Source organism: Urocampus carinirostris, chromosome 4, assembly GCF_059441175.1.
Source record: "Urocampus carinirostris isolate Australia breed hairy pipefish chromosome 4, RoL_Ucar_1.0, whole genome shotgun sequence".
NCBI lineage: Eukaryota > Metazoa > Chordata > Actinopteri > Syngnathiformes > Syngnathidae > Urocampus > Urocampus carinirostris.
This window is the reverse complement of record NC_142352.1, coordinates 45,949,236-45,975,789: the sequence shown is the minus strand read 5'-3', so window position 1 is coordinate 45,975,789 and position 26,554 is coordinate 45,949,236. Positions and strand designations below refer to the sequence as shown.

Genomic DNA, 26,554 nt, shown 5'->3' with positions numbered 1-26,554 from the left:
ACTCATTTTTTCAGTTCAAATGTGAAACCAATGGGATGCTTCCACCCAGTGCCAAATCAGGGACCTTTCTCCTGTGAGGCAAATGATATCATCACCCTAATTTGGAAACAGCTGACTGTTGTTTTACTATGAAAGCGCCACAAACAAAGTAGTTGGGTCGTTTCGAAAAGCAACAAAAGGCAGAATATGATCAGCTAGAAGGTGACACCAGTTGTTATTGTTAGAAAACTGGTATCGAATCGGTGACCTTTCTAGTTTGAGGTGAATGTGAAAACCACTACAGTGTAGAAACAGCTGACTACTGCAACAATGTGAAAGAGCCAAACCCAAAGTAGTTAGTTTCGAATTGCTGTAAAAAAGGGTGTTTTTTTAAATCAAAAAGGGTATTCAGAATGTTTCCACCTGGTTTCGAACCAGGGACCTATCGCATGTAAGGCAATCGTGATAACCACTACACTATGGAAACAGCTGATATGTTAAAAATATGAAAGAGCCACAGACAAATTGATCAGGTAGTTAAGAATCGTTCCGAAAAACTCATTTTTTCAGTTCAAATGTGAAACCAATGGGATGCTTCCACCCAGTGCCAAATCAGGGACCTTTCTCCTGTGAGGCAAATGATATCATCACCCTAATTTGGAAACAGCTGACTGTTGTTTCACTATGAAAGCGCCACAAACAAAGTAGTTGGGTAGTTTCGAAAACTAACAAAAGGCAGAATATGATCAGCTAGAAGGTGACACCAGTGGTTATTGTTGCAACCTGGTATCGAATCGGTGACCTTTCTAGTTTGAGGTGAATGCAAAAACCACTACAGTGTAGAAACAGCTGACTACTGCAACAATGTGAAAGAGCCAAACTCAAAGTAGTTAGTTTCGAATTGCTGTAAAAAAGGGTGTTTTTTTAACTCTAAAAGTGTATTCAGAATGTTTCCACCTGGTTTCGAACCAGGGACCTATCGCGTGTTAGGCAAGAGTGATAACCACTACACTATGGAAACAGCTGATATGTCAAAAATATGAAGGAGCCACAGACAAATTGATCAGGTAGTTAAGAATCGTTCCGAAAAACTCATTTTTTCAGTTCAAATGTGAAACCAATGGGATGCTTCCACCCAGTGCCAAATCAGGGACCTTTCTCCTGTGAGGCAAATGTGATCATCACCCTAATTTGGAAACAGCTGACTGTTGTTTCACTATGAAAGCGCCACAAACAAAGTAGTTGGGTCGTTTCGAAAAGTAACAAAAGGCAGAATATGATCAGCTAGAAGGTGACACCAGTTGTTATTGTTAGAAACCTGGTATCGAATCGGTGACCTTTCTAGTTTGAGGTGAATGTGAAAACCACTACAGTGTAGAAACAGCTGACTACTGCAACAATGTGAAAGAGCCAAACTCAAAGTAGTTAGTTTCGAATTGCTGTAAAAAAGGGTGTTTTTTTTTAAATCAAAAAGGGTATTCAGAATGTTTCCACCTGGTTTCGAACCAGGGACCTATCGCATGTTAGGCAAGTGTGATAACCACTACACTATGGAAACAGCTGATATGTCAATAATATGAAAGAGCCACAGACAAATTGATCAGGTAGTTAAGAATCGTTCCGAAAAACTCATTTTTTCAGTTCAAATGTGAAACCAATGGGATTCTTCCACCCAGTGCCAAATCAGGGACCTTTCTCCTGTGAGGCAAATGATATCATCACCCTAATTTGGAAACAGCTGACTGTTGTTTGACTATGAAAGCGCCACAAACAAAGTAGTTGGGTCGTTTCGAAAAGTAACAAAAGGCAGAATATGATCAGCTAGAAGGTGACACCAGTTGTTATTGTTAGAAACCTGGTATCGAATCGGTGACCTTTCTAGTTTGAGGTGAATGTGAAAACCACTACAGTGTAGAAACAGCTGACTACTGCAACAATTTGAAAGAGCCAAACTCAAAGTAGTTAGTTTCGAATTGCTGTAAAAAAGTGTTTTTTTACTCAAAAAGTGTATTCAGAATGTTTCCACCTGGTTTCGAACCAGGGACCTATCGCGTGTTAGGCGAGTGTGATAACCACTGCACTATCGAAACAGCTGATATGTCAAAAATATGAAAGAGCCACAGACAAATTGATCAGGTAGTTAAGAATCGTTCCGAAAAACTCATTTTTTCAGTTCAAATGTGAAACCAATGGGATGCTTCCACCCAGTGCCAAATCAGGGACCTTTCTCCTGTGAGGCAAATGATATCATCACCCTAATTTGGAAACAGCTGACTGTTGTTTGACTATGAAAGCGCCACAAACAAAGTAGTTGGGTCGTTTCGAAAAGTAACAAAAGGAAGAATATGATCAGCTAGAAGGTGACACCAGTTGTTATTGTTAGAAACCTGGTATCGAATCGGTGACCTTTCTAGTTTGAGGTGAATGTGAAAACCACTACAGTGTAGAAACAGCTGACTACTGCAACAATGTGAAAGAGCCAAACCCAAAGTAGTTAGTTTCGAATTGCTGTAAAAAAGGGTGTTTTTTAAATCAAAAAGTGTATTCAGAATGTTTCCACCTGGTTTCAAACCAGGGACCTATCGCATGTAAGGCAATCGTGATAACCACTACACTATGGAAACAGCTGATATGTCAAAAATATGAAAGAGCCACAGACAAAATGATCAGGTAGTTAAGAATCGTTCCGAAAAACTCATTTTTTCAGTTCAAATGTGAAACCAATGGGATGCTTCCACCCAGTGCCAAATCAGGGACCTTTCTCCTGTGAGGCAAATGATATCATCACCCTAATTTGGAAACAGCTGACTGTTGTTTTACTATGAAAGCGCCACAAACAAAGTAGTTGGGTCGTTTCGAAAAGCAACAAAAGGCAGAATATGATCAGCTAGAAGGTGACACCAGTTGTTATTGTTAGAAAACTGGTATCGAATCGGTGACCTTTCTAGTTTGAGGTGAATGTGAAAACCACTACAGTGTAGAAACAGCTGACTACTGCAACAATGTGAAAGAGCCAAACCCAAAGTAGTTAGTTTCGAATTGCTGTAAAAAAGGGTGTTTTTTTAAATCAAAAAGGGTATTCAGAATGTTTCCACCTGGTTTCGAACCAGGGACCTATCGCATGTAAGGCAATCGTGATAACCACTACACTATGGAAACAGCTGATATGTTAAAAATATGAAAGAGCCACAGACAAATTGATCAGGTAGTTAAGAATCGTTCCGAAAAACTCATTTTTTCAGTTCAAATGTGAAACCAATGGGATGCTTCCACCCAGTGCCAAATCAGGGACCTTTCTCCTGTGAGGCAAATGATATCATCACCCTAATTTGGAAACAGCTGACTGTTGTTTCACTATGAAAGCGCCACAAACAAAGTAGTTGGGTAGTTTCGAAAACTAACAAAAGGCAGAATATGATCAGCTAGAAGGTGACACCAGTGGTTATTGTTGCAACCTGGTATCGAATCGGTGACCTTTCTAGTTTGAGGTGAATGCAAAAACCACTACAGTGTAGAAACAGCTGACTACTGCAACAATGTGAAAGAGCCAAACTCAAAGTAGTTAGTTTCGAATTGCTGTAAAAAAGGGTGTTTTTTTAACTCTAAAAGTGTATTCAGAATGTTTCCACCTGGTTTCGAACCAGGGACCTATCGCGTGTTAGGCAAGAGTGATAACCACTACACTATGGAAACAGCTGATATGTCAAAAATATGAAGGAGCCACAGACAAATTGATCAGGTAGTTAAGAATCGTTCCGAAAAACTCATTTTTTCAGTTCAAATGTGAAACCAATGGGATGCTTCCACCCAGTGCCAAATCAGGGACCTTTCTCCTGTGAGGCAAATGTGATCATCACCCTAATTTGGAAACAGCTGACTGTTGTTTCACTATGAAAGCGCCACAAACAAAGTAGTTGGGTCGTTTCGAAAAGTAACAAAAGGCAGAATATGATCAGCTAGAAGGTGACACCAGTTGTTATTGTTAGAAACCTGGTATCGAATCGGTGACCTTTCTAGTTTGAGGTGAATGTGAAAACCACTACAGTGTAGAAACAGCTGACTACTGCAACAATGTGAAAGAGCCAAACTCAAAGTAGTTAGTTTCGAATTCCTGTAAAAAAGGGTGTTTTTTTTTAAATCAAAAAGGGTATTCAGAATGTTTCCACCTGGTTTCGAACCAGGGACCTATCGCATGTTAGGCAAGTGTGATAACCACTACACTATGGAAACAGCTGATATGTCAATAATATGAAAGAGCCACAGACAAATTGATCAGGTAGTTAAGAATCGTTCCGAAAAACTCATTTTTTCAGTTCAAATGTGAAACCAATGGGATTCTTCCACCCAGTGCCAAATCAGGGACCTTTCTCCTGTGAGGCAAATGATATCATCACCCTAATTTGGAAACAGCTGACTGTTGTTTCACTATGAAAGCGCCACAAACATAATAGTTGGGTAGTTTCGAAAACTAACAAAAGGCAGAATATGATCAGCTAGAAGGTGACACCAGTGGTTATTGTTGCAACCTGGTATCGAATCAGTGACCTTTCTAGTTTGAGGTGAATGTGAAAACCACTACAGTGTAGAAACAGCTGACTACTGCAACAATGTGAAAGAGCCAAACTCAAAGTAGTTAGTTTCGAATTGCTGTAAAAAAGTGTTTTTTTACTCAAAAAGTGTATTCAGAATGTTTCCACCTGGTTTCGAACCAGGGACCTATCGCGTGTTAGGCGAGTGTGATAACCACTGCACTATGGAAACAGCTGATATGTCAAAAATATGAAAGAGCCACAGACAAATTGATCAGGTAGTTAAGAATCGTTCCGAAAAACTCATTTTTTCAGTTCAAATGTGAAACCAATGGGATGCTTCCACCCAGTGCCAAATCAGGGACCTTTCTCCTGTGAGGCAAATGATATCATCACCCTAATTTGGAAACAGCTGACTGTTGTTTGACTATGAAAGCGCCACAAACAAAGTAGTTGGGTCGTTTCGAAAAGTAACAAAAGGCAGAATATGATCAGCTAGAAGGTGACACCAGTTGTTATTGTTAGAAACCTGGTATCGAATCGGTGACCTTTCTAGTTTGAGGTGAATGTGAAAACCACTACAGTGTAGAAACAGCTGACTACTGCAACAATGTGAAAGAGCCAAACCCAAAGTAGTTAGTTTCGAATTGCTGTAAAAAAGGGTGTTTTTTTAAATCAAAAAGTGTATTCAGAATGTTTCCACCTGGTTTCGAACCAGGGACCTATCGCATGTAAGGCAATCGTGATAACCACTACACTATGGAAACAGCTGATATGTCAAAAATATGAAAGAGCCACAGACAAAATGATCAGGTAGTTAAGAATCGTTCCGAAAAACTCATTTTTTCAGTTCAAATGTGAAACCAATGGGATGCTTCCACCCAGTGCCAAATCAGGGACCTTTCTCCTGTGAGGCAAATGATATCATCACCCTAATTTGGAAACAGCTGACTGTTGTTTCACTATGAAAGCGCCACAAACAAAGTAGTTGGGTAGTTTCGAAAACTAACAAAAGGCAGAATATGATCAGCTAGAAAGTGACACCAGTTGTTATTGTTAGAAACCTGGTATCGAATCAGTGACCTTTCTAGTTTGAGGTGAATGCAAAAACCACTACAGTGTAGAAACAGCTGACTACTGCAACAATGTGAAAGAGCCAAACTCAAAGTAGTTAGTTTCGAATTGCTGTAAAAAAGGGTGTTTTTTTAACTCAAAAAGTGTATTCAGAATGTTTCCACCTGGTTTCTAACCAGGGGCCTATCGCGTGTTAGGCGAGTGTGATAACCACTACACTATGGAAACAGCTGATATGTCAAAAATATGAAAGAGCCACAGACAAATTGATCAGGTAGTTAAGAATCGTTCCGAAAAACTCATTTTTTCAGTTCAAATGTGAAACCAATGGGATGCTTCCACCCAGTGCCAAATCAGGGACCTTTCTCCTGTGAGGCAAATGATATCATCACCCTAATTTGGAAACAGCTGACTGTTGTTTCACTATGAAAGCGCCACAAACATAATAGTTGGGTAGTTTCGAAAACTAACAAAAGGCAGAATATGATCAGCTAGAAGGTGACACCAGTGGTTATTGTTGCAACCTGGTATCGAATCGGTGACCTTTCTAGTTTGAGGTGAATGTGAAAACCACTACAGTGTAGAAACAGCTGACTACTGCAACAATGTGAAAGAGCCAAACTCAAAGTAGTTAGTTTCGAATTGCTGTAAAAAAGTGTTTTTTTACTCAAAAAGTGTATTCAGAATGTTTCCACCTGGTTTCGAACCAGGGACCTATCGCGTGTTAGGCGAGTGTGATAACCACTGCACTATGGAAACAGCTGATATGTCAAAAATATGAAAGAGCCACAGACAAATTGATCAGGTAGTTAAGAATCGTTCCGAAAAACTCATTTTTTCAGTTCAAATGTGAAACCAATGGGATGCTTCCACCCAGTGCCAAATCAGGGACCTTTCTCCTGTGAGGCAAATGATATCATCACCCTAATTTGGAAACAGCTGACTGTTGTTTGACTATGAAAGCGCCACAAACAAAGTAGTTGGGTCGTTTCGAAAAGTAACAAAAGGCAGAATATGATCAGCTAGAAGGTGACACCAGTTGTTATTGTTAGAAACCTGGTATCGAATCGGTGACCTTTCTAGTTTGAGGTGAATGTGAAAACCACTACAGTGTAGAAACAGCTGACTACTGCAACAATGTGAAAGAGCCAAACCCAAAGTAGTTAGTTTCGAATTGCTGTAAAAAAGGGTGTTTTTTTAAATCAAAAAGTGTATTCAGAATGTTTCCACCTGGTTTCGAACCAGGGACCTATCGCATGTAAGGCAATCGTGATAACCACTACACTATGGAAACAGCTGATATGTCAAAAATATGAAAGAGCCACAGACAAAATGATCAGGTAGTTAAGAATCGTTCCGAAAAACTCATTTTTTCAGTTCAAATGTGAAACCAATGGGATGCTTCCACCCAGTGCCAAATCAGGGACCTTTCTCCTGTGAGGCAAATGATATCATCACCCTAATTTGGAAACAGCTGACTGTTGTTTCACTACGAAAGCGCCACAAACAAAGTAGTTGGGTCGTTTCGAAAAGTAACAAAAGGCAGAATATGATCAGCTAGAAAGTGACACCAGTTGTTATTGTTAGAAACCTGGTATCGAATCAGTGACCTTTCTAGTTTGAGGTGAATGCAAAAACCACTACAGTGTAGAAACAGCTGACTACTGCAACAATGTGAAAGAGCCAAACTCAAAGTAGTTAGTTTCGAATTGCTGTAAAAAAGGGTGTTTTTTTAACTCAAAAAGTGTATTCAGAATGTTTCCACCTGGTTTCTAACCAGGGGCCTATCGCGTGTTAGGCGAGTGTGATAACCACTACACTATGGAAACAGCTGATATGTCAAAAATATGAAAGAGCCACAGACAAATTGATCAGGTAGTTAAGAATCGTTCCGAAAAACTCATTTTTTCAGTTCAAATGTGAAACCAATGGGATGCTTCCACCCAGTGCCAAATCAGGGACCTTTCTCCTGTGAGGCAAATGATATCATCACCCTAATTTGGAAACAGCTGACTGTTGTTTTACTATGAAAGCGCCACAAACAAAGTAGTTGGGTCGTTTCGAAAAGCAACAAAAGGCAGAATATGATCAGCTAGAAGGTGACACCAGTTGTTATTGTTAGAAAACTGGTATCGAATCGGTGACCTTTCTAGTTTGAGGTGAATGCAAAAACCACTACAGTGTAGAAACAGCTGACTACTGCAACAATGTGAAAGAGCCAAACTCAAAGTAGTTAGTTTCGAATTGCTGTAAAAAAGGGTGTTTTTTTAACTCAAAAAGTGTATTCAGAATGTTTCAACCTGGTTTCTAACCAGGGGCCTATCGCGTGTTAGGCGAGTGTGATAACCACTACACTATGGAAACAGCTGATATGTCAAAAATATGAAAGAGCCACAGACAAATTGATCAGGTAGTTAAGAATCGTTCCGAAAAACTCATTTTTTCAGTTCAAATGTGAAACCAATGGGATGCTTCCACCCAGTGCCAAATCAGGGACCTTTCTCCTGTGAGGCAAATGATATCATCACCCTAATTTGGAAACAGCTGACTGTTGTTTTACTATGAAAGCGCCACAAACAAAGTAGTTGGGTCGTTTCGAAAAGCAACAAAAGGCAGAATATGATCAGCTAGAAGGTGACACCAGTTGTTATTGTTAGAAACCTGGTATCGAATCGGTGACCTTTCTAGTTAGAGGTGAATGTGAAAACCACTACAGTGTAGAAACAGCTGACTACTGCAACAATGTGAAAGAGCCAAACCCAAAGTAGTTAGTTTCGAATTGCTGTAAAAAAGGGTGTTTTTTTAAATCAAAAAGGGTATTCAGAATGTTTCCACCTGGTTTCAAACCAGGGACCTATCGCGTGTAAGGCAATCGTGATAACCACTACACTATGGAAACAGCTGATATGTCAAAAATATGAAAGAGCCACAGACAAAATGATCAGGTAGTTAAGAATCGTTCCGAAAAACTCATTTTTTCAGTTCAAATGTGAAACCAATGGGATGCTTCCACCCAGTGCCAAATCAGGGACCTTTCTCCTGTGAGGCAAATGATATCATCACCCTAATTTGGAAACAGCTGACTGTTGTTTCACTATGAAAGCGCCACAAACAAAGTAGTTGGGTAGTTTCGAAAACTAACAAAAGGCAGAATATGATCAGCTAGAAAGTGACACCAGTTGTTATTGTTAGAAAACTGGTATCGAATCGGTGACCTTTCTAGTTTGAGGTGAATGTGAAAACCACTACAGTGTAGAAACAGCTGACTACTGCAACAATGTGAAAGAGCCAAACTCAAAGTAGTTAGTTTCGAATTGCTGTAAAAAAGGGTGTTTTTTTAACTCAAAAAGTGTATTCAGAATGTTTCCACCTGGTTTCTAACCAGGGGCCTATCGCGTGTTAGGCGAGTGTGATAGCCACTACACTATGGAAACAGCTGATATGTCAAAAATATGAAAGAGCCACAGACAAATTGATCAGGTAGTTAAGAATCGTTCCGAAAAACTCATTTTTTCAGTTCAAATGTGAAACCAATGGGATGCTTCCACCCAGTGCCAAATCAGGGACCTTTCTCCTGTGAAGCAAATGATATCATCACCCTAATTTGGAAACAGCTGACTGTTGTTTTACTATGAAAGCGCCACAAACAAAGTAGTTGGGTCGTTTCGAAAAGCAACAAAAGGCAGAATATGATCAGCTAGAAGGTGACACCAGTTGTTATTGTTAGAAAACTGGTATCGAATCGGTGACCTTTCTAGTTTGAGGTGAATGTGAAAACCACTACAGTGTAGAAACAGCTGACTACTGCAACAATGTGAAAGAGCCAAACCCAAAGTAGTTAGTTTCGAATTGCTGTAAAAAAGGGTGTTTTTTTACTCAAAAAGTGTATTCAGAATGTTTCCCCCTGGTTTCGAACCAGGGACCTATCGCGTGTTAGGCGAGTGTGATAACCACTACACTATGGAAACAGCTGATATGTCAAAAATATGAAAGAGCCACAGACAAATTGATCAGGTAGTTAAGAATCGTTCCGAAAAACTCATTTTTTCAGTTCAAATGTGAAACCAATGGGATGCTTCCACCCAGTGCCAAATCAGGGACCTTTCTCCTGTGAGGCAAATGATATCATCACCCTAATTTGGAAACAGCTGACTGTTGTTTTACTATGAAAGCGCCACAAACAAAGTAGTTGGGTCGTTTCGAAAAGCAACAAAAGGCAGAATATGATCAGCTAGAAGGTGACACCAGTTGTTATTGTTAGAAAACTGGTATCGAATCGGTGACCTTTCTAGTTTGAGGTGAATGTGAAAACCACTACAGTGTAGAAACAGCTGACTACTGCAACAATGTGAAAGAGCCAAACCCAAAGTAGTTAGTTTCGAATTGCTGTAAAAAAGGGTGTTTTTTTAAATCAAAAAGGGTATTCAGAATGTTTCCACCTGGTTTCGAACTAGGGACCTATCGCATGTAAGGCAATCGTGATAACCACTACACTATGGAAACAGCTGATATGTTAAAAATATGAAAGAGCCACAGACAAATTGATCAGGTAGTTAAGAATCGTTCCGAAAAACTCATTTTTTCAGTTCAAATGTGAAACCAATGGGATGCTTCCACCCAGTGCCAAATCAGGGACCTTTCTCCTGTGAGGCAAATGATATCATCACCCTAATTTGGAAACAGCTGACTGTTGTTTCACTATGAAAGCGCCACAAACAAAGTAGTTGGGTAGTTTCGAAAACTAACAAAAGGCAGAATATGATCAGCTAGAAGGTGACACCAGTGGTTATTGTTGCAACCTGGTATCGAATCGGTGACCTTTCTAGTTTGAGGTGAATGTGAAAACCACTACAGTGTAGAAACAGCTGACTACTGCAACAATTTGAAAGAGCCAAACTCAAAGTAGTTAGTTTCGAATTGCTGTAAAAAAGTGTTTTTTTACTCAAAAAGTGTATTCAGAATGTTTCCACCTGGTTTCGAACCAGGGACCTATCGCGTGTTAGGCGAGTGTGATAACCACTGCACTATCGAAACAGCTGATATGTCAAAAATATGAAAGAGCCACAGACAAATTGATCAGGTAGTTAAGAATCGTTCCGAAAAACTCATTTTTTCAGTTCAAATGTGAAACCAATGGGATGCTTCCACCCAGTGCCAAATCAGGGACCTTTCTCCTGTGAGGCAAATGATATCATCACCCTAATTTGGAAACAGCTGACTGTTGTTTGACTATGAAAGCGCCACAAACAAAGTAGTTGGGTCGTTTCGAAAAGTAACAAAAGGCAGAATATGATCAGCTAGAAGGTGACACCAGTTGTTATTGTTAGAAACCTGGTATCGAATCGGTGACCTTTCTAGTTTGAGGTGAATGTGAAAACCACTACAGTGTAGAAACAGCTGACTACTGCAACAATGTGAAAGAGCCAAACCCAAAGTAGTTAGTTTCGAATTGCTGTAAAAAAGGGTGTTTTTTAAATCAAAAAGTGTATTCAGAATGTTTCCACCTGGTTTCAAACCAGGGACCTATCGCATGTAAGGCAATCGTGATAACCACTACACTATGGAAACAGCTGATATGTCAAAAATATGAAAGAGCCACAGACAAAATGATCAGGTAGTTAAGAATCGTTCCGAAAAACTCATTTTTTCAGTTCAAATGTGAAACCAATGGGATGCTTCCACCCAGTGCCAAATCAGGGACCTTTCTCCTGTGAGGCAAATGATATCATCACCCTAATTTGGAAACAGCTGACTGTTGTTTTACTATGAAAGCGCCACAAACAAAGTAGTTGGGTCGTTTCGAAAAGCAACAAAAGGCAGAATATGATCAGCTAGAAGGTGACACCAGTTGTTATTGTTAGAAAACTGGTATCGAATCGGTGACCTTTCTAGTTTGAGGTGAATGTGAAAACCACTACAGTGTAGAAACAGCTGACTACTGCAACAATGTGAAAGAGCCAAACCCAAAGTAGTTAGTTTCGAATTGCTGTAAAAAAGGGTGTTTTTTTAAATCAAAAAGGGTATTCAGAATGTTTCCACCTGGTTTCGAACCAGGGACCTATCGCATGTAAGGCAATCGTGATAACCACTACACTATGGAAACAGCTGATATGTTAAAAATATGAAAGAGCCACAGACAAATTGATCAGGTAGTTAAGAATCGTTCCGAAAAACTCATTTTTTCAGTTCAAATGTGAAACCAATGGGATGCTTCCACCCAGTGCCAAATCAGGGACCTTTCTCCTGTGAGGCAAATGATATCATCACCCTAATTTGGAAACAGCTGACTGTTGTTTCACTATGAAAGCGCCACAAACAAAGTAGTTGGGTAGTTTCGAAAACTAACAAAAGGCAGAATATGATCAGCTAGAAGGTGACACCAGTGGTTATTGTTGCAACCTGGTATCGAATCGGTGACCTTTCTAGTTTGAGGTGAATGCAAAAACCACTACAGTGTAGAAACAGCTGACTACTGCAACAATGTGAAAGAGCCAAACTCAAAGTAGTTAGTTTCGAATTGCTGTAAAAAAGGGTGTTTTTTTAACTCTAAAAGTGTATTCAGAATGTTTCCACCTGGTTTCGAACCAGGGACCTATCGCGTGTTAGGCAAGAGTGATAACCACTACACTATGGAAACAGCTGATATGTCAAAAATATGAAGGAGCCACAGACAAATTGATCAGGTAGTTAAGAATCGTTCCGAAAAACTCATTTTTTCAGTTCAAATGTGAAACCAATGGGATGCTTCCACCCAGTGCCAAATCAGGGACCTTTCTCCTGTGAGGCAAATGATATCATCACCCTAATTTGGAAACAGCTGACTGTTGTTTGACTATGAAAGCGCCACAAACAAAGTAGTTGGGTCGTTTCGAAAAGTAACAAAAGGCAGAATATGATCAGCTAGAAGGTGACACCAGTTGTTATTGTTAGAAACCTGGTATCGAATCGGTGACCTTTCTAGTTTGAGGTGAATGTGAAAACCACTACAGTGTAGAAACAGCTGACTACTGCAACAATTTGAAAGAGCCAAACTCAAAGTAGTTAGTTTCGAATTGCTGTAAAAAAGTGTTTTTTTACTCAAAAAGTGTATTCAGAATGTTTCCACCTGGTTTCGAACCAGGGACCTATCGCGTGTTAGGCGAGTGTGATAACCACTGCACTATCGAAACAGCTGATATGTCAAAAATATGAAAGAGCCACAGACAAATTGATCAGGTAGTTAAGAATCGTTCCGAAAAACTCATTTTTTCAGTTCAAATGTGAAACCAATGGGATGCTTCCACCCAGTGCCAAATCAGGGACCTTTCTCCTGTGAGGCAAATGATATCATCACCCTAATTTGGAAACAGCTGACTGTTGTTTGACTATGAAAGCGCCACAAACAAAGTAGTTGGGTCGTTTCGAAAAGTAACAAAAGGCAGAATATGATCAGCTAGAAGGTGACACCAGTTGTTATTGTTAGAAACCTGGTATCGAATCGGTGACCTTTCTAGTTTGAGGTGAATGTGAAAACCACTACAGTGTAGAAACAGCTGACTACTGCAACAATGTGAAAGAGCCAAACCCAAAGTAGTTAGTTTCGAATTGCTGTAAAAAAGGGTGTTTTTTAAATCAAAAAGTGTATTCAGAATGTTTCCACCTGGTTTCAAACCAGGGACCTATCGCATGTAAGGCAATCGTGATAACCACTACACTATGGAAACAGCTGATATGTCAAAAATATGAAAGAGCCACAGACAAAATGATCAGGTAGTTAAGAATCGTTCCGAAAAACTCATTTTTTCAGTTCAAATGTGAAACCAATGGGATGCTTCCACCCAGTGCCAAATCAGGGACCTTTCTCCTGTGAGGCAAATGATATCATCACCCTAATTTGGAAACAGCTGACTGTTGTTTTACTATGAAAGCGCCACAAACAAAGTAGTTGGGTCGTTTCGAAAAGCAACAAAAGGCAGAATATGATCAGCTAGAAGGTGACACCAGTGGTTATTGTTGCAACCTGGTATCGAATCGGTGACCTTTCTAGTTTGAGGTGAATGCAAAAACCACTACAGTGTAGAAACAGCTGACTACTGCAACAATGTGAAAGAGCCAAACTCAAAGTAGTTAGTTTCGAATTGCTGTAAAAAAGGGTGTTTTTTTAACTCTAAAAGTGTATTCAGAATGTTTCCACCTGGTTTCGAACCAGGGACCTATCGCGTGTGAGGCGACCGTGATAACCACTACACTATGGAAACAGCTGATATGTCAAAAATATGAAAGAGCCACAGACAAATTGATCAGGTAGTTATGAATCGTTCCGAAAAACTCATTTTTTCAGTTCAAATGTGAAACCAATGGGATGCTTCCACCCAGTGCCAAATCAGGGACCTTTCTCCTGTGAGGCAAATGTGATCATCACCCTAATTTGGAAACAGCTGACTGTTGTTTCACTATGAAAGCGCCACAAACAAAGTAGTTGGGTCGTTTCGAAAAGTAACAAAAGGCAGAATATGATCAGCTAGAAGGTGACACCAGTTGTTATTGTTAGAAACCTGGTATCGAATCGGTGACCTTTCTAGTTTGAGGTGAATGTGAAAACCACTACAGTGTAGAAACAGCTGACTACTGCAACAATGTGAAAGAGCCAAACTCAAAGTAGTTAGTTTCGAATTGCTGTAAAAAAGGGTGTTTTTTTTTAAATCAAAAAGGGTATTCAGAATGTTTCCACCTGGTTTCGAACCAGGGACCTATCGCATGTTAGGCAAGTGTGATAACCACTACACTATGGAAACAGCTGATATGTCAAAAATATGAAAGAGCCACAGACAAATTGATCAGGTAGTTAAGAATCGTTCCGAAAAACTCATTTTTTCAGTTCAAATGTGAAACCAATGGGATTCTTCCACCCAGTGCCAAATCAGGGACCTTTCTCCTGTGAGGCAAATGATATCATCACCCTAATTTGGAAACAGCTGACTGTTGTTTCACTATGAAAGCGCCACAAACATAATAGTTGGGTAGTTTCGAAAACTAACAAAAGGCAGAATATGATCAGCTAGAAGGTGACACCAGTGGTTATTGTTGCAACCTGGTATCGAATCGGTGACCTTTCTAGTTTGAGGTGAATGTGAAAACCACTACAGTGTAGAAACAGCTGACTACTGCAACAATGTGAAAGAGCCAAACTCAAAGTAGTTAGTTTCGAATTGCTGTAAAAAAGTGTTTTTTTACTCAAAAAGTGTATTCAGAATGTTTCCACCTGGTTTCGAACCAGGGACCTATCGCGTGTTAGGCGAGTGTGATAACCACTGCACTATGGAAACAGCTGATATGTCAAAAATATGAAAGAGCCACAGACAAATTGATCAGGTAGTTAAGAATCGTTCCGAAAAACTCATTTTTTCAGTTCAAATGTGAAACCAATGGGATGCTTCCACCCAGTGCCAAATCAGGGACCTTTCTCCTGTGAGGCAAATGATATCATCACCCTAATTTGGAAACAGCTGACTGTTGTTTGACTATGAAAGCGCCACAAACAAAGTAGTTGGGTCGTTTCGAAAAGTAACAAAAGGCAGAATATGATCAGCTAGAAGGTGACACCAGTTGTTATTGTTAGAAACCTGGTATCGAATCGGTGACCTTTCTAGTTTGAGGTGAATGTGAAAACCACTACAGTGTAGAAACAGCTGACTACTGCAACAATGTGAAAGAGCCAAACCCAAAGTAGTTAGTTTCGAATTGCTGTAAAAAAGGGTGTTTTTTTAAATCAAAAAGTGTATTCAGAATGTTTCCACCTGGTTTCGAACCAGGGACCTATCGCATGTAAGGCAATCGTGATAACCACTACACTATGGAAACAGCTGATATGTCAAAAATATGAAAGAGCCACAGACAAAATGATCAGGTAGTTAAGAATCGTTCCGAAAAACTCATTTTTTCAGTTCAAATGTGAAACCAATGGGATGCTTCCACCCAGTGCCAAATCAGGGACCTTTCTCCTGTGAGGCAAATGATATCATCACCCTAATTTGGAAACAGCTGACTGTTGTTTCACTATGAAAGCGCCACAAACAAAGTAGTTGGGTAGTTTCGAAAACTAACAAAAGGCAGAATATGATCAGCTAGAAAGTGACACCAGTTGTTATTGTTAGAAACCTGGTATCGAATCAGTGACCTTTCTAGTTTGAGGTGAATGCAAAAACCACTACAGTGTAGAAACAGCTGACTACTGCAACAATGTGAAAGAGCCAAACTCAAAGTAGTTAGTTTCGAATTGCTGTAAAAAAGGGTGTTTTTTTAACTCAAAAAGTGTATTCAGAATGTTTCCATCTGGTTTCTAACCAGGGGCCTATCGCGTGTTAGGCGAGTGTGATAACCACTACACTATGGAAACAGCTGATATGTCAAAAATATGAAAGAGCCACAGACAAATTGATCAGGTAGTTAAGAATCGTTCCGAAAAACTCATTTTTTCAGTTCAAATGTGAAACCAATGGGATGCTTCCACCCAGTGCCAAATCAGGGACCTTTCTCCTGTGAGGCAAATGATATCATCACCCTAATTTGGAAACAGCTGACTGTTGTTTTACTATGAAAGCGCCACAAACAAAGTAGTTGGGTCGTTTCGAAAAGCAACAAAAGGCAGAATATGATCAGCTAGAAGGTGACACCAGTTGTTATTGTTAGAAAACTGGTATCGAATCGGTGACCTTTCTAGTTTGAGGTGAATGCAAAAACCACTACAGTGTAGAAACAGCTGACTACTGCAACAATGTGAAAGAGCCAAACTCAAAGTAGTTAGTTTCGAATTGCTGTAAAAAAGGGTGTTTTTTTAACTCAAAAAGTGTATTCAGAATGTTTCAACCTGGTTTCTAACCAGGGGCCTATCGCGTGTTAGGCGAGTGTGATAACCACTACACTATGGAAACAGCTGATATGTCAAAAATATGAAAGAGCCACAGACAAATTGATCAGGTAGTTAAGAATCGTTCCGAAAAACTCATTTTTTCAGTTCAAATGTGAAACCAATGGGATGCTTCCACCCAGTGCCAAATCAGGGACCTTTCTCTTGTGAGGCAAATGATATCATCACCCTAATTTGGAAACAGCTGACTGTTGTTTTACTATGAAAGCGCCACAAACAAAGTAGTTGGGTCGTTTCGAAAAGCAACAAAAGGCAGAATATGATCAGCTAGAAGGTGACACCAGTTGTTATTGTTAGAAACCTGGTATCGAATCGGTGACCTTTCTAGTTTGAGGTGAATGGGAAAACCACTACAGTGTAGAAACAGCTGACTACTGCAACAATGTGAAAGAGCCAAACCCAAAGTAGTTAGTTTCGAATTGCTGTAAAAAAGGGTGTTTTTTTAAATCAAAAAGGGTATTCAGAATGTTTCCACCTGGTTTCAAACCAGGGACCTATCGCGTGTAAGGCAATCGTGATAACCACTACACTATGGAAACAGCTGATATGTCAAAAATATGAAAGAGCCACAGACAAAATGATCAGGTAGTTAAGAATCGTTCCGAAAAACTCATTTTTTCAGTTCAAATGTGAAACCAATGGGATGCTTCCACCCAGTGCCAAATCAGGGACCTTTCTCCTGTGAGGCAAATGATATCATCACCCTAATTTGGAAACAGCTGACTGTTGTTTCACTATGAAAGCGCCACAAACAAAGTAGTTGGGTAGTTTCGAAAACTAACAAAAGGCAGAATATGATCAGCTAGAAAGTGACACCAGTTGTTATTGTTAGAAAACTGGTATCGAATCGGTGACCTTTCTAGTTTGAGGTGAATGTGAAAACCACTACAGTGTAGAAACAGCTGACTACTGCAACAATGTGAAAGAGCCAAACTCAAAGTAGTTAGTTTCGAATTGCTGTAAAAAAGGGTGTTTTTTTAACTCAAAAAGTGTATTCAGAATGTTTCCACCTGGTTTCTAACCAGGGGCCTATCGCGTGTTAGGCGAGTGTGATAGCCACTACACTATGGAAACAGCTGATATGTCAAAAATATGAAAGAGCCACAGACAAATTGATCAGGTAGTTAAGAATCGTTCCGAAAAACTCATTTTTTCAGTTCAAATGTGAAACCAATGGGATGCTTCCACCCAGTGCCAAATCAGGGACCTTTCTCCTGTGAGGCAAATGATATCATCACCCTAATTTGGAAACAGCTGACTGTTGTTTTACTATGAAAGCGCCACAAACAAAGTAGTTGGGTCGTTTCGAAAAGCAACAAAAGGCAGAATATGGTCAGCTAGAAGGTGACACCAGTTGTTATTGTTAGAAAACTGGTATCGAATCGGTGACCTTTCTAGTTTGAGGTGAATGTGAAAACCACTACAGTGTAGAAACAGCTGACTACTGCAACAATGTGAAAGAGCCAAACCCAAAGTAGTTAGTTTCGAATTGCTGTAAAAAAGGGTGTTTTTTTAAATCAAAAAGGGTATCCAGAATGTTTCCACCTGGTTTCGAACCAGGGACCTATCGCATGTAAGGCAATCGTGATAACCACTACACTATGGAAACAGCTGATATGTTAAAAATATGAAAGAGCCACAGACAAATTGATCAGGTAGTTAAGAATCGTTCCGAAAAACTCATTTTTTCAGTTCAAATGTGAAACCAATGGGATGCTTCCACCCAGTGCCAAATCAGGGACCTTTCTCCTGTGAGGCAAATGATATCATCACCCTAATTTGGAAACAGCTGACTGTTGTTTCACTATGAAAGCGCCACAAACAAAGTAGTTGGGTAGTTTCGAAAACTAACAAAAGGCAGAATATGATCAGCTAGAAAGTGACACCAGTTGTTATTGTTAGAAACCTGGTATCGAATCGGTGACCTTTCTAGTTTGAGGTGAATGCAAAAACCACTACAGTGTAGAAACAGCTGACTACTGCAACAATGTGAAAGAGCCAAACTCAAAGTAGTTAGTTTCGAATTGCTGTAAAAAAGGGTGTTTTTTTAACTCAAAAAGTGTATTCAGAATGTTTCCACCTGGTTTCGAACCAGGGACCTATCGCGTGTTAGGCAAGTGTGATAACCACTACACTATGGAAACAGCTGATATGTCAAAAATATGAAAGAGCCACAGACAAATTGATCAGGTAGTTAAGAATCGTTCCGAAAAACTCATTTTTTTTAGTTCAAATGTGAAACCAATGGGATGCTTCCACCCAGTGCCAAATCAGGGACCTTTCTCCTGTGAGGCAAATGATATCATCACCCTAATTTGGAAACAGCTGACTGTTGTTTCACTATGAAAGCGCCACAAACAAAGTAGTTGGGTCGTTTCGAAAAGTAACAAAAGGCAGAATATGATCAGCTAGAAGGTGACACCAGTTGTTATTGTTAGAAAACTGGTATCGAATCGGTGACCTTTCTAGTTTGAGGTGAATGTGAAAACCACTACAGTGTAGAAACAGCTGACTACTGCAACAATGTGAAAGAGCCAAACCCAAAGTAGTTAGTTTCGAATTGCTGTAAAAAAGGGTGTTTTTTTGAATCAAAAAGGGTATTCAGAATGTTTCCACCTGGTTTCGAACCAGGGACCTATCGCATGTAAGGCAATCGTGATAACCACTACACTATGGAAACAGCTGATATGTCAAAAATATGAAAGAGCGACAGACAAATTGATCAGGTAGGTAAGAATCATTCCGAAAAAACTCATTTTTTCAGTTCAAATGTGAAACCAATGGGATGCTTCCACCCAGTGCCAAATCAGGGACCTTTCTCCTGTGAGGCAAATGTGATCATCACCCTAATTTGGAAACAGCTGACTGTTGTTTCACTATGAAAGCGCCACAAACATAATAGTTGGGTAGTTTCGAAAACTAACAAAAGGCAGAATATGATCAGCTAGAAGGTGACACCAGTGGTTATTGTTGCAACCTGGTATCGAATCGGTGACCTTTCTAGTTTAAGGTGAATGTGAAAACCACTACAGTGTAGAGACAGCTGACTACTGCAACAATGTGAAAGAGCCAAACTCAAAGTAGTTAGTTTCGAATTGCTGTAAAAAAGGGTGTTTTTTTACTCAAAAAGTGTATTCAGAATGTTTCCCCCTGGTTTCGAACCAGGGACCTATCGCGTGTTAGGTGAGTGTGATAACCACTACACTATGGAAACAGCTGATATGTCAAAAATATGAAAGAGCCACAGACAAATTGATCAGGTAGTTAAGAATCGTTCCAAAAAACTCATTTTTTCAGTTCAAATGTGAAACCAATGGGATGCTTCCACCCAGTGCCAAATCAGGGACCTTTCTCCTGTGAGGCAAATGATATCATCACCCTAATTTGGAAACAGCTGACTGTTGTTTTACTATGAAAGCGCCACAAACAAAGTAGTTGGGTTGTTTCGAAAAGCAACAAAAGGCAGAATATGATCAGCTAGAAGGTGACACCAGTGGTTATTGTTGCAACCTGGTATCGAATCGGTGACCTTTCTAGTTTGAGGTGAATGCAAAAACCACTACAGTGTAGAAACAGCTGACTACCGCAACAATGTGAAAGAGCCAAACTCAAAGTAGTTAGTTTCGAATTGCTGTAAAAAAGGGTGTTTTTTTAACTCAAAAAGTGTATTCAGAATGTTTCCACCTGGTTTCGAACCAGGGACCTATCGCATGTAAGGCAATCGTAATAACCACTACACTATGGAAACAGCTGATATGTCAAAAATATGAAAGAGCGACAGACAAATTGATCAGGTAGATAAGAATCATTCCGAAAAAACTCATTTTTTCAGTTCAAATGTGAAACCAATGGGATGCTTCCACCCAGTGCCAAATCAGGGACCTTTCTCCTGTGAGGCAAATGTGATCATCACCCTAATTTGGAAACAGCTGACTGTTGTTTCACTATGAAAGCGCCACAAACATAATAGTTGGGTAGTTTCGAAAACTAACAAAAGGCAGAATATGATCAGCTAGAAGGTGACACCAGTGGTTATTGTTGCAACCTGGTATCGAATCGGTGACCTTTCTAGTTTAAGGTGAATGTGAAAACCACTACAGTGTAGAGACAGCTGACTACTGCAACAATGTGAAAGAGCCAAACTCAAAGTAGTTAGTTTCGAATTGCTGTAAAAAAGGGTGTTTTTTTACTCAAAAAGTGTATTCAGAATGTTTCCCCCTGGTTTCGAACCAGGGACCTATCGCGTGTTAGGCGAGTGTGATAACCACTACACTATGGAAACAGCTGATATGTCAAAAATATGAAAGAGCCACAGACAAATTGATCAGGTAGTTAAGAATCGTTCCAAAAAACTCATTTTTTCAGTTCAAATGTGAAACCAATGGGATGCTTCCACCCAGTGCCAAATCAGGGACCTTTCTCCTGTGAGGCAAATGATATCATCACCCTAATTTGGAAACAGCTGACTGTTGTTTTACTATGAAAGCGCCACAAACAAAGTAGTTGGGTTGTTTCGAAAAGCAACAAAAGGCAGAATATGATCAGCTAGAAGGTGACACCAGTGGTTATTGTTGCAACCTGGTATCGAATCGGTGACCTTTCTAGTTTGAGGTGAATGCAAAAACCACTACAGTGTAGAAACAGCTGACTACCGCAACAATGTGAAAGAGCCAAACTCAAAGTAGTTAGTTTCGAATTGCTGTAAAAAAGGGTGTTTTTTTAACTCAAAAAGTGTATTCAGAATGTTTCCAGCTGGTTTCGAACCAGGGACCTATCGCGTGTTAGGCGAGTGTGATAACCACTGCACTATGGAAACAGCTGATATTTCAAAAATATGAAAGAGCCACAGACAAATTGATCAGGTAGTTAAGAATCGTTCCGAAAAACTCATTTTTTCAGTTCAAATGTGAAACCAATGGGATGCTTCCACCCAGTGCCAAATCAGGGACCTTTCTCCTGTGAGGCAAATGATATCATCACCCTAATTTGGAAACAGCTGACTGTTGTTTGACTATGAAAGCGCCACAAACAAAGTAGTTGGGTCGTTTCGAAAAGTAACAAAAGGCAGAATATGATCAGCTAGAAGGTGACACCAGTTGTTATTGTTAGAAACCTGGTATCGAATCGGTGACCTTTCTAGTTTGAGGTGAATGTGAAAACCACTACAGTGTAGAAACAGCTGACTACTGCAACAATGTGAAAGAGCCAAACCCAAAGTAGTTAGTTTCGAATTGCTGTAAAAAAGGGTGTTTTTTTAAATCAAAAAGTGTATTCAGAATGTTTCCACCTGGTTTCGAACCAGGGACCTATCGCATGTAAGGCAATCGTGATAACCACTACACTATGGAAACAGCTGATATGTCAAAAATATGAAAGAGCCACAGACAAAATGATCAGGTAGTTAAGAATCGTTCCGAAAAACTCATTTTTTCAGTTCAAATGTGAAACCAATGGGATGCTTCCACCCAGTGCCAAATCAGGGACCTTTCTCCTGTGAGGCAAATGATATCATCACCCTAATTTGGAAACAGCTGACTGTTGTTTCACTATGAAAGCGCCACAAACAAAGTAGTTGGGTAGTTTCGAAAACTAACAAAAGGCAGAATATGATCAGCTAGAAAGTGACACCAGTTGTTATTGTTAGAAACCTGGTATCGAATCAGTGACCTTTCTAGTTTGAGGTGAATGCAAAAACCACTACAGTGTAGAAACAGCTGACTACTGCAACAATGTGAAAGAGCCAAACTCAAAGTAGTTAGTTTCGAATTGCTGTAAAAAAGGGTGTTTTTTTAACTCGAAAAGTGTATTCAGAATGTTTCCACCTGGTTTCTAACCAGGGGCCTATCGCGTGTTAGGCGAGTGTGATAACCACTACACTATGGAATCAGCTGATATGTCAAAAATATGAAAGAGCCACAGACAAATTGATCAGGTAGTTAAGAATCGTTCCGAAAAACTCATTTTTTCAGTTCAAATGTGAAACCAATGGGATGCTTCCACCCAGTGCCAAATCAGGGACCTTTCTCCTGTGAGGCAAATGATATCATCACCCTAATTTGGAAACAGCTGACTGTTGTTTTACTATGAAAGCGCCACAAACAAAGTAGTTGGGTCGTTTCGAAAAGCAACAAAAGGCAGAATATGATCAGCTAGAAGGTGACACCAGTTGTTATTGTTAGAAAACTGGTATCGAATCGGTGACCTTTCTAGTTTGAGGTGAATGCAAAAACCACTACAGTGTAGAAACAGCTGACTACTGCAACAATGTGAAAGAGCCAAACTCAAAGTAGTTAGTTTCGAATTGCTGTAAAAAAGGGTGTTTTTTTAACTCAAAAAGTGTATTCAGAATGTTTCAACCTGGTTTCTAACCAGGGGCCTATCGCGTGTTAGGCGAGTGTGATAACCACTACACTATGGAAACAGCTGATATGTCAAAAATATGAAAGAGCCACAGACAAATTGATCAGGTAGTTAAGAATCGTTCCGAAAAACTCATTTTTTCAGTTCAAATGTGAAACCAATGGGATGCTTCCACCCAGTGCCAAATCAGGGACCTTTCTCCTGTGAGGAAAATGATATCATCACCCTAATTTGGAAACAGCTGACTGTTGTTTTACTATGAAAGCGCCACAAACAAAGTAGTTGGGTCGTTTCGAAAAGCAACAAAAGGCAGAATATGATCAGCTAGAAGGTGACACCAGTTGTTATTGTTAGAAACCTGGTATCGAATCGGTGACCTTTCTAGTTTGAGGTGAATGTGAAAACCACTACAGTGTAGAAACAGCTGACTACTGCAACAATGTGAAAGAGCCAAACCCAAAGTAGTTAGTTTCGAATTGCTGTAAAAAAGGGTGTTTTTTTAAATCAAAAAGGGTATTCAGAATGTTTCCACCTGGTTTCGAACCAGGGACCTATCGCATGTAAGGCAATCGTGATAACCACTACACTATGGAAACAGCTGATATGTCAAAAATATGAAAGAGCCACAGACAAAATGATCAGGTAGTTAAGAATCGTTCCGAAAAACTCATTTTTTCAGTTCAAATGTGAAACCAATGGGATGCTTCCACCCAGTGCCAAATCAGGGACCTTTCTCCTGTGAGGCAAATGATATCATCACCCTAATTTGGAAACAGCTGACTGTTGTTTCACTATGAAAGCGCCACAAACAAAGTAGTTGGGTAGTTTCGAAAACTAACAAAAGGCAGAATATGATCAGCTAGAAAGTGACACCAGTTGTTATTGTTAGAAAACTGGTATCGAATCGGTGACCTTTCTAGTTTGAGGTGAATGTGAAAACCACTACAGTGTAGAAACAGCTGACTACTGCAACAATGTGAAAGAGCCAAACTCAAAGTAGTTAGTTTCGAATTGCTGTAAAAAAGGGTGTTTTTTTAACTCAAAAAGTGTATTCAGAATGTTTCCACCTGGTTTCTAACCAGGGGCCTATCGCGTGTTAGGCGAGTGTGATAACCACTACACTATGGAAACAGCTGATATGTCAAAAATATGAAAGAGCCACAGACAAATTGATCAGGTAGTTAAGAATCGTTCCGAAAAACTCATTTTTTCAGTTCAAATGTGAAACCAATGGGATGCTTCCACCCAGTGCCAAATCAGGGACCTTTCTCCTGTGAGGCAAATGATATCATCACCCTAATTTGGAAACAGCTGACTGTTGTTTCACTATGAAAGCGCCACAAACAAAGTAGTTGGGTAGTTTCGAAAACTAACAAAAGGCAGAATATGATCAGCTAGAAAGTGACACCAGTTGTTATTGTTAGAAACCTGGTATCGAATCGGTGACCTTTCTAGTTTGAGGTGAATGCAAAAACCACTACAGTGTAGAAACAGCTGACTACTGCAACAATGTGAAAGAGCCAAACTCAAAGTAGTTAGTTTCGAATTGCTGTAAAAAAGGGTGTTTTTTTAACTCAAAAAGTGTATTCAGAATGTTTCCACCTGGTTTCGAACCAGGGACCTATCGCGTGTTAGGCAAGTGTGATAACCACTACACTATGGAAACAGCTGATATGTCAAAAATATGAAAGAGCCACAGACAAATTGATCAGGTAGTTAAGAATCGTTCCGAAAAACTCATTTTTTCAGTTCAAATGTGAAACCAATGGGATGCTTCCACCCAGTGCCAAATCAGGGACCTTTCTCCTGTGAGGCAAATGATATCATCACCCTAATTTGGAAACAGCTGACTGTTGTTTCACTATGAAAGCGCCACAAACAAAGTAGTTGGGTCGTTTCGAAAAGTAACAAAAGGCAGAATATGATCAGCTAGAAGGTGACACCAGTTGTTATTGTTAGAAAACTGGTATCGAATCGGTGACCTTTCTAGTTTGAGGTGAATGTGAAAACCACTACAGTGTAGAAACAGCTGACTACTGCAACAATGTGAAAGAGCCAAACCCAAAGTAGTTAGTTTCGAATTGCTGTAAAAAAGGGTGTTTTTTTGAATCAAAAAGGGTATTCAGAATGTTTCCACCTGGTTTCGAACCAGGGACCTATCGCATGTAAGGCAATCGTGATAACCACTACACTATGGAAACAGCTGATATGTCAAAAATATGAAAGAGCGACAGACAAATTGATCAGGTAGGTAAGAATCATTCCGAAAAAACTCATTTTTTCAGTTCAAATGTGAAACCAATGGGATGCTTCCACCCAGTGCCAAATCAGGGACCTTTCTCCTGTGAGGCAAATGTGATCATCACCCTAATTTGGAAACAGCTGACTGTTGTTTCACTATGAAAGCGCCACAAACATAATAGTTGGGTAGTTTCGAAAACTAACAAAAGGCAGAATATGATCAGCTAGAAGGTGACACCAGTGGTTATTGTTGCAACCTGGTATCGAATCGGTGACCTTTCTAGTTTAAGGTGAATGTGAAAACCACTACAGTGTAGAGACAGCTGACTACTGCAACAATGTGAAAGAGCCAAACTCAAAGTAGTTAGTTTCGAATTGCTGTAAAAAAGGGTGTTTTTTTACTCAAAAAGTGTATTCAGAATGTTTCCACCTGGTTTCTAACCAGGGACCTATCGCGTGTGAGGCGAGCGTGATAACCACTACACTATGGAAACAGCTGATATGTCAAAAATATGAAAGAGCCACAGACAAATTGATCAGGTAGTTAAGAATCGTTCCAAAAAACTCATTTTTTCAGTTCAAATGTGAAACCAATGGGATGCTTCCACCCAGTGCCAAATCAGGGACCTTTCTCCTGTGAGGCAAATGATATCATCACCCTAATTTGGAAACAGCTGACTGTTGTTTTACTATGAAAGCGCCACAAACAAAGTAGTTGGGTCGTTTCGAAAAGCAACAAAAGGCAGAATATGATCAGCTAGAAGGTGACACCAGTTGTTATTGTTAGAAACCTGGTATCGAATCGGTGACCTTTCTAGTTTGAGGTGAATGTGAAAACCACTACAGTGTAGAAACAGCTGACTACTGCAACAATGTGAAAGAGCCAAACCCAAAGTAGTTAGTTTCGAATTGCTGTAAAAAAGGGTGTTTTTTTAAATCAAAAAGGGTATTCAGAATGTTTCCACCTGGTTTCAAACCAGGGACCTATCGCATGTAAGGCAATCGTGATAACCACTACACTATGGAAACAGCTGATATGTCAAAAATATGAAAGAGCCACAGACAAAATGATCAGGTAGTTAAGAATCGTTCCGAAAAACTCATTTTTTCAGTTCAAATGTGAAACCAATGGGATGCTTCCACCCAGTGCCAAATCAGGGACCTTTCTCCTGTGAGGCAAATGATATCATCACCCTAATTTGGAAATAGCTGACTGTCGTTTCACTATGAAAGCGCCACAAACAAAGTAGTTGGGTAGTTTCGAAAACTAACAAAAGGCAGAATATGATCAGCTAGAAAGTGACACCAGTTGTTATTGTTAGAAAACTGGTATCGAATCGGTGACCTTTCTAGTTTGAGGTGAATGTGAAAACCACTACAGTGTAGAAACAGCTGACTACTGCAACAATGTGAAAGAGCCAAACTCAAAGTAGTTAGTTTCGAATTGCTGTAAAAAAGGGTGTTT

The 26,554-nt window shown here is 39.7% G+C and overlaps 17 non-coding genes across 17 annotated transcripts; all 17 read right to left on the bottom strand.

Moving 5' to 3' along the window:
• Window positions 1-393: 393 nt before the first annotated feature.
• trnav-uac (transfer RNA valine (anticodon UAC)) lies at window positions 394-466 on the bottom strand. Its single transcript has one exon. It is a non-coding gene; the product is annotated as a tRNA-Val (tRNA).
• Window positions 467-1,464: 998 nt separating this feature from the next.
• trnav-aac (transfer RNA valine (anticodon AAC)) lies at window positions 1,465-1,537 on the bottom strand. The gene has a single exon. It is a non-coding gene; the product is annotated as a tRNA-Val (tRNA).
• A 1,528-nt stretch (window positions 1,538-3,065) lies between these two features.
• Window positions 3,066-3,138, bottom strand: trnav-uac (transfer RNA valine (anticodon UAC)). The gene has a single exon. It is a non-coding gene; the product is annotated as a tRNA-Val (tRNA).
• Window positions 3,139-4,136: 998 nt separating this feature from the next.
• On the bottom strand, window positions 4,137-4,209 carry trnav-aac (transfer RNA valine (anticodon AAC)). The gene has a single exon. It is a non-coding gene; the product is annotated as a tRNA-Val (tRNA).
• Window positions 4,210-5,202: 993 nt separating this feature from the next.
• Window positions 5,203-5,275, bottom strand: trnav-uac (transfer RNA valine (anticodon UAC)). Its single transcript has one exon. It is a non-coding gene; the product is annotated as a tRNA-Val (tRNA).
• Window positions 5,276-6,803: 1,528 nt separating this feature from the next.
• Window positions 6,804-6,876, bottom strand: trnav-uac (transfer RNA valine (anticodon UAC)). The gene has a single exon. It is a non-coding gene; the product is annotated as a tRNA-Val (tRNA).
• Window positions 6,877-11,612: 4,736 nt separating this feature from the next.
• trnav-uac (transfer RNA valine (anticodon UAC)) lies at window positions 11,613-11,685 on the bottom strand. Its single transcript has one exon. It is a non-coding gene; the product is annotated as a tRNA-Val (tRNA).
• Window positions 11,686-13,746: 2,061 nt separating this feature from the next.
• trnav-cac (transfer RNA valine (anticodon CAC)) lies at window positions 13,747-13,819 on the bottom strand. Its single transcript has one exon. It is a non-coding gene; the product is annotated as a tRNA-Val (tRNA).
• Window positions 13,820-14,283: 464 nt separating this feature from the next.
• Window positions 14,284-14,356, bottom strand: trnav-aac (transfer RNA valine (anticodon AAC)). Its single transcript has one exon. It is a non-coding gene; the product is annotated as a tRNA-Val (tRNA).
• A 993-nt stretch (window positions 14,357-15,349) lies between these two features.
• Window positions 15,350-15,422, bottom strand: trnav-uac (transfer RNA valine (anticodon UAC)). The gene has a single exon. It is a non-coding gene; the product is annotated as a tRNA-Val (tRNA).
• A 2,602-nt stretch (window positions 15,423-18,024) lies between these two features.
• Window positions 18,025-18,097, bottom strand: trnav-uac (transfer RNA valine (anticodon UAC)). Its single transcript has one exon. It is a non-coding gene; the product is annotated as a tRNA-Val (tRNA).
• A 462-nt stretch (window positions 18,098-18,559) lies between these two features.
• On the bottom strand, window positions 18,560-18,632 carry trnav-aac (transfer RNA valine (anticodon AAC)). Its single transcript has one exon. It is a non-coding gene; the product is annotated as a tRNA-Val (tRNA).
• Window positions 18,633-19,095: 463 nt separating this feature from the next.
• trnav-uac (transfer RNA valine (anticodon UAC)) lies at window positions 19,096-19,168 on the bottom strand. Its single transcript has one exon. It is a non-coding gene; the product is annotated as a tRNA-Val (tRNA).
• Window positions 19,169-21,766: 2,598 nt separating this feature from the next.
• On the bottom strand, window positions 21,767-21,839 carry trnav-uac (transfer RNA valine (anticodon UAC)). The gene has a single exon. It is a non-coding gene; the product is annotated as a tRNA-Val (tRNA).
• Window positions 21,840-23,371: 1,532 nt separating this feature from the next.
• On the bottom strand, window positions 23,372-23,444 carry trnav-uac (transfer RNA valine (anticodon UAC)). Its single transcript has one exon. It is a non-coding gene; the product is annotated as a tRNA-Val (tRNA).
• Window positions 23,445-24,441: 997 nt separating this feature from the next.
• trnav-aac (transfer RNA valine (anticodon AAC)) lies at window positions 24,442-24,514 on the bottom strand. Its single transcript has one exon. It is a non-coding gene; the product is annotated as a tRNA-Val (tRNA).
• Window positions 24,515-24,976: 462 nt separating this feature from the next.
• trnav-uac (transfer RNA valine (anticodon UAC)) lies at window positions 24,977-25,049 on the bottom strand. Its single transcript has one exon. It is a non-coding gene; the product is annotated as a tRNA-Val (tRNA).
• Between the last annotated feature and the right edge of the window lie 1,505 nt (window positions 25,050-26,554).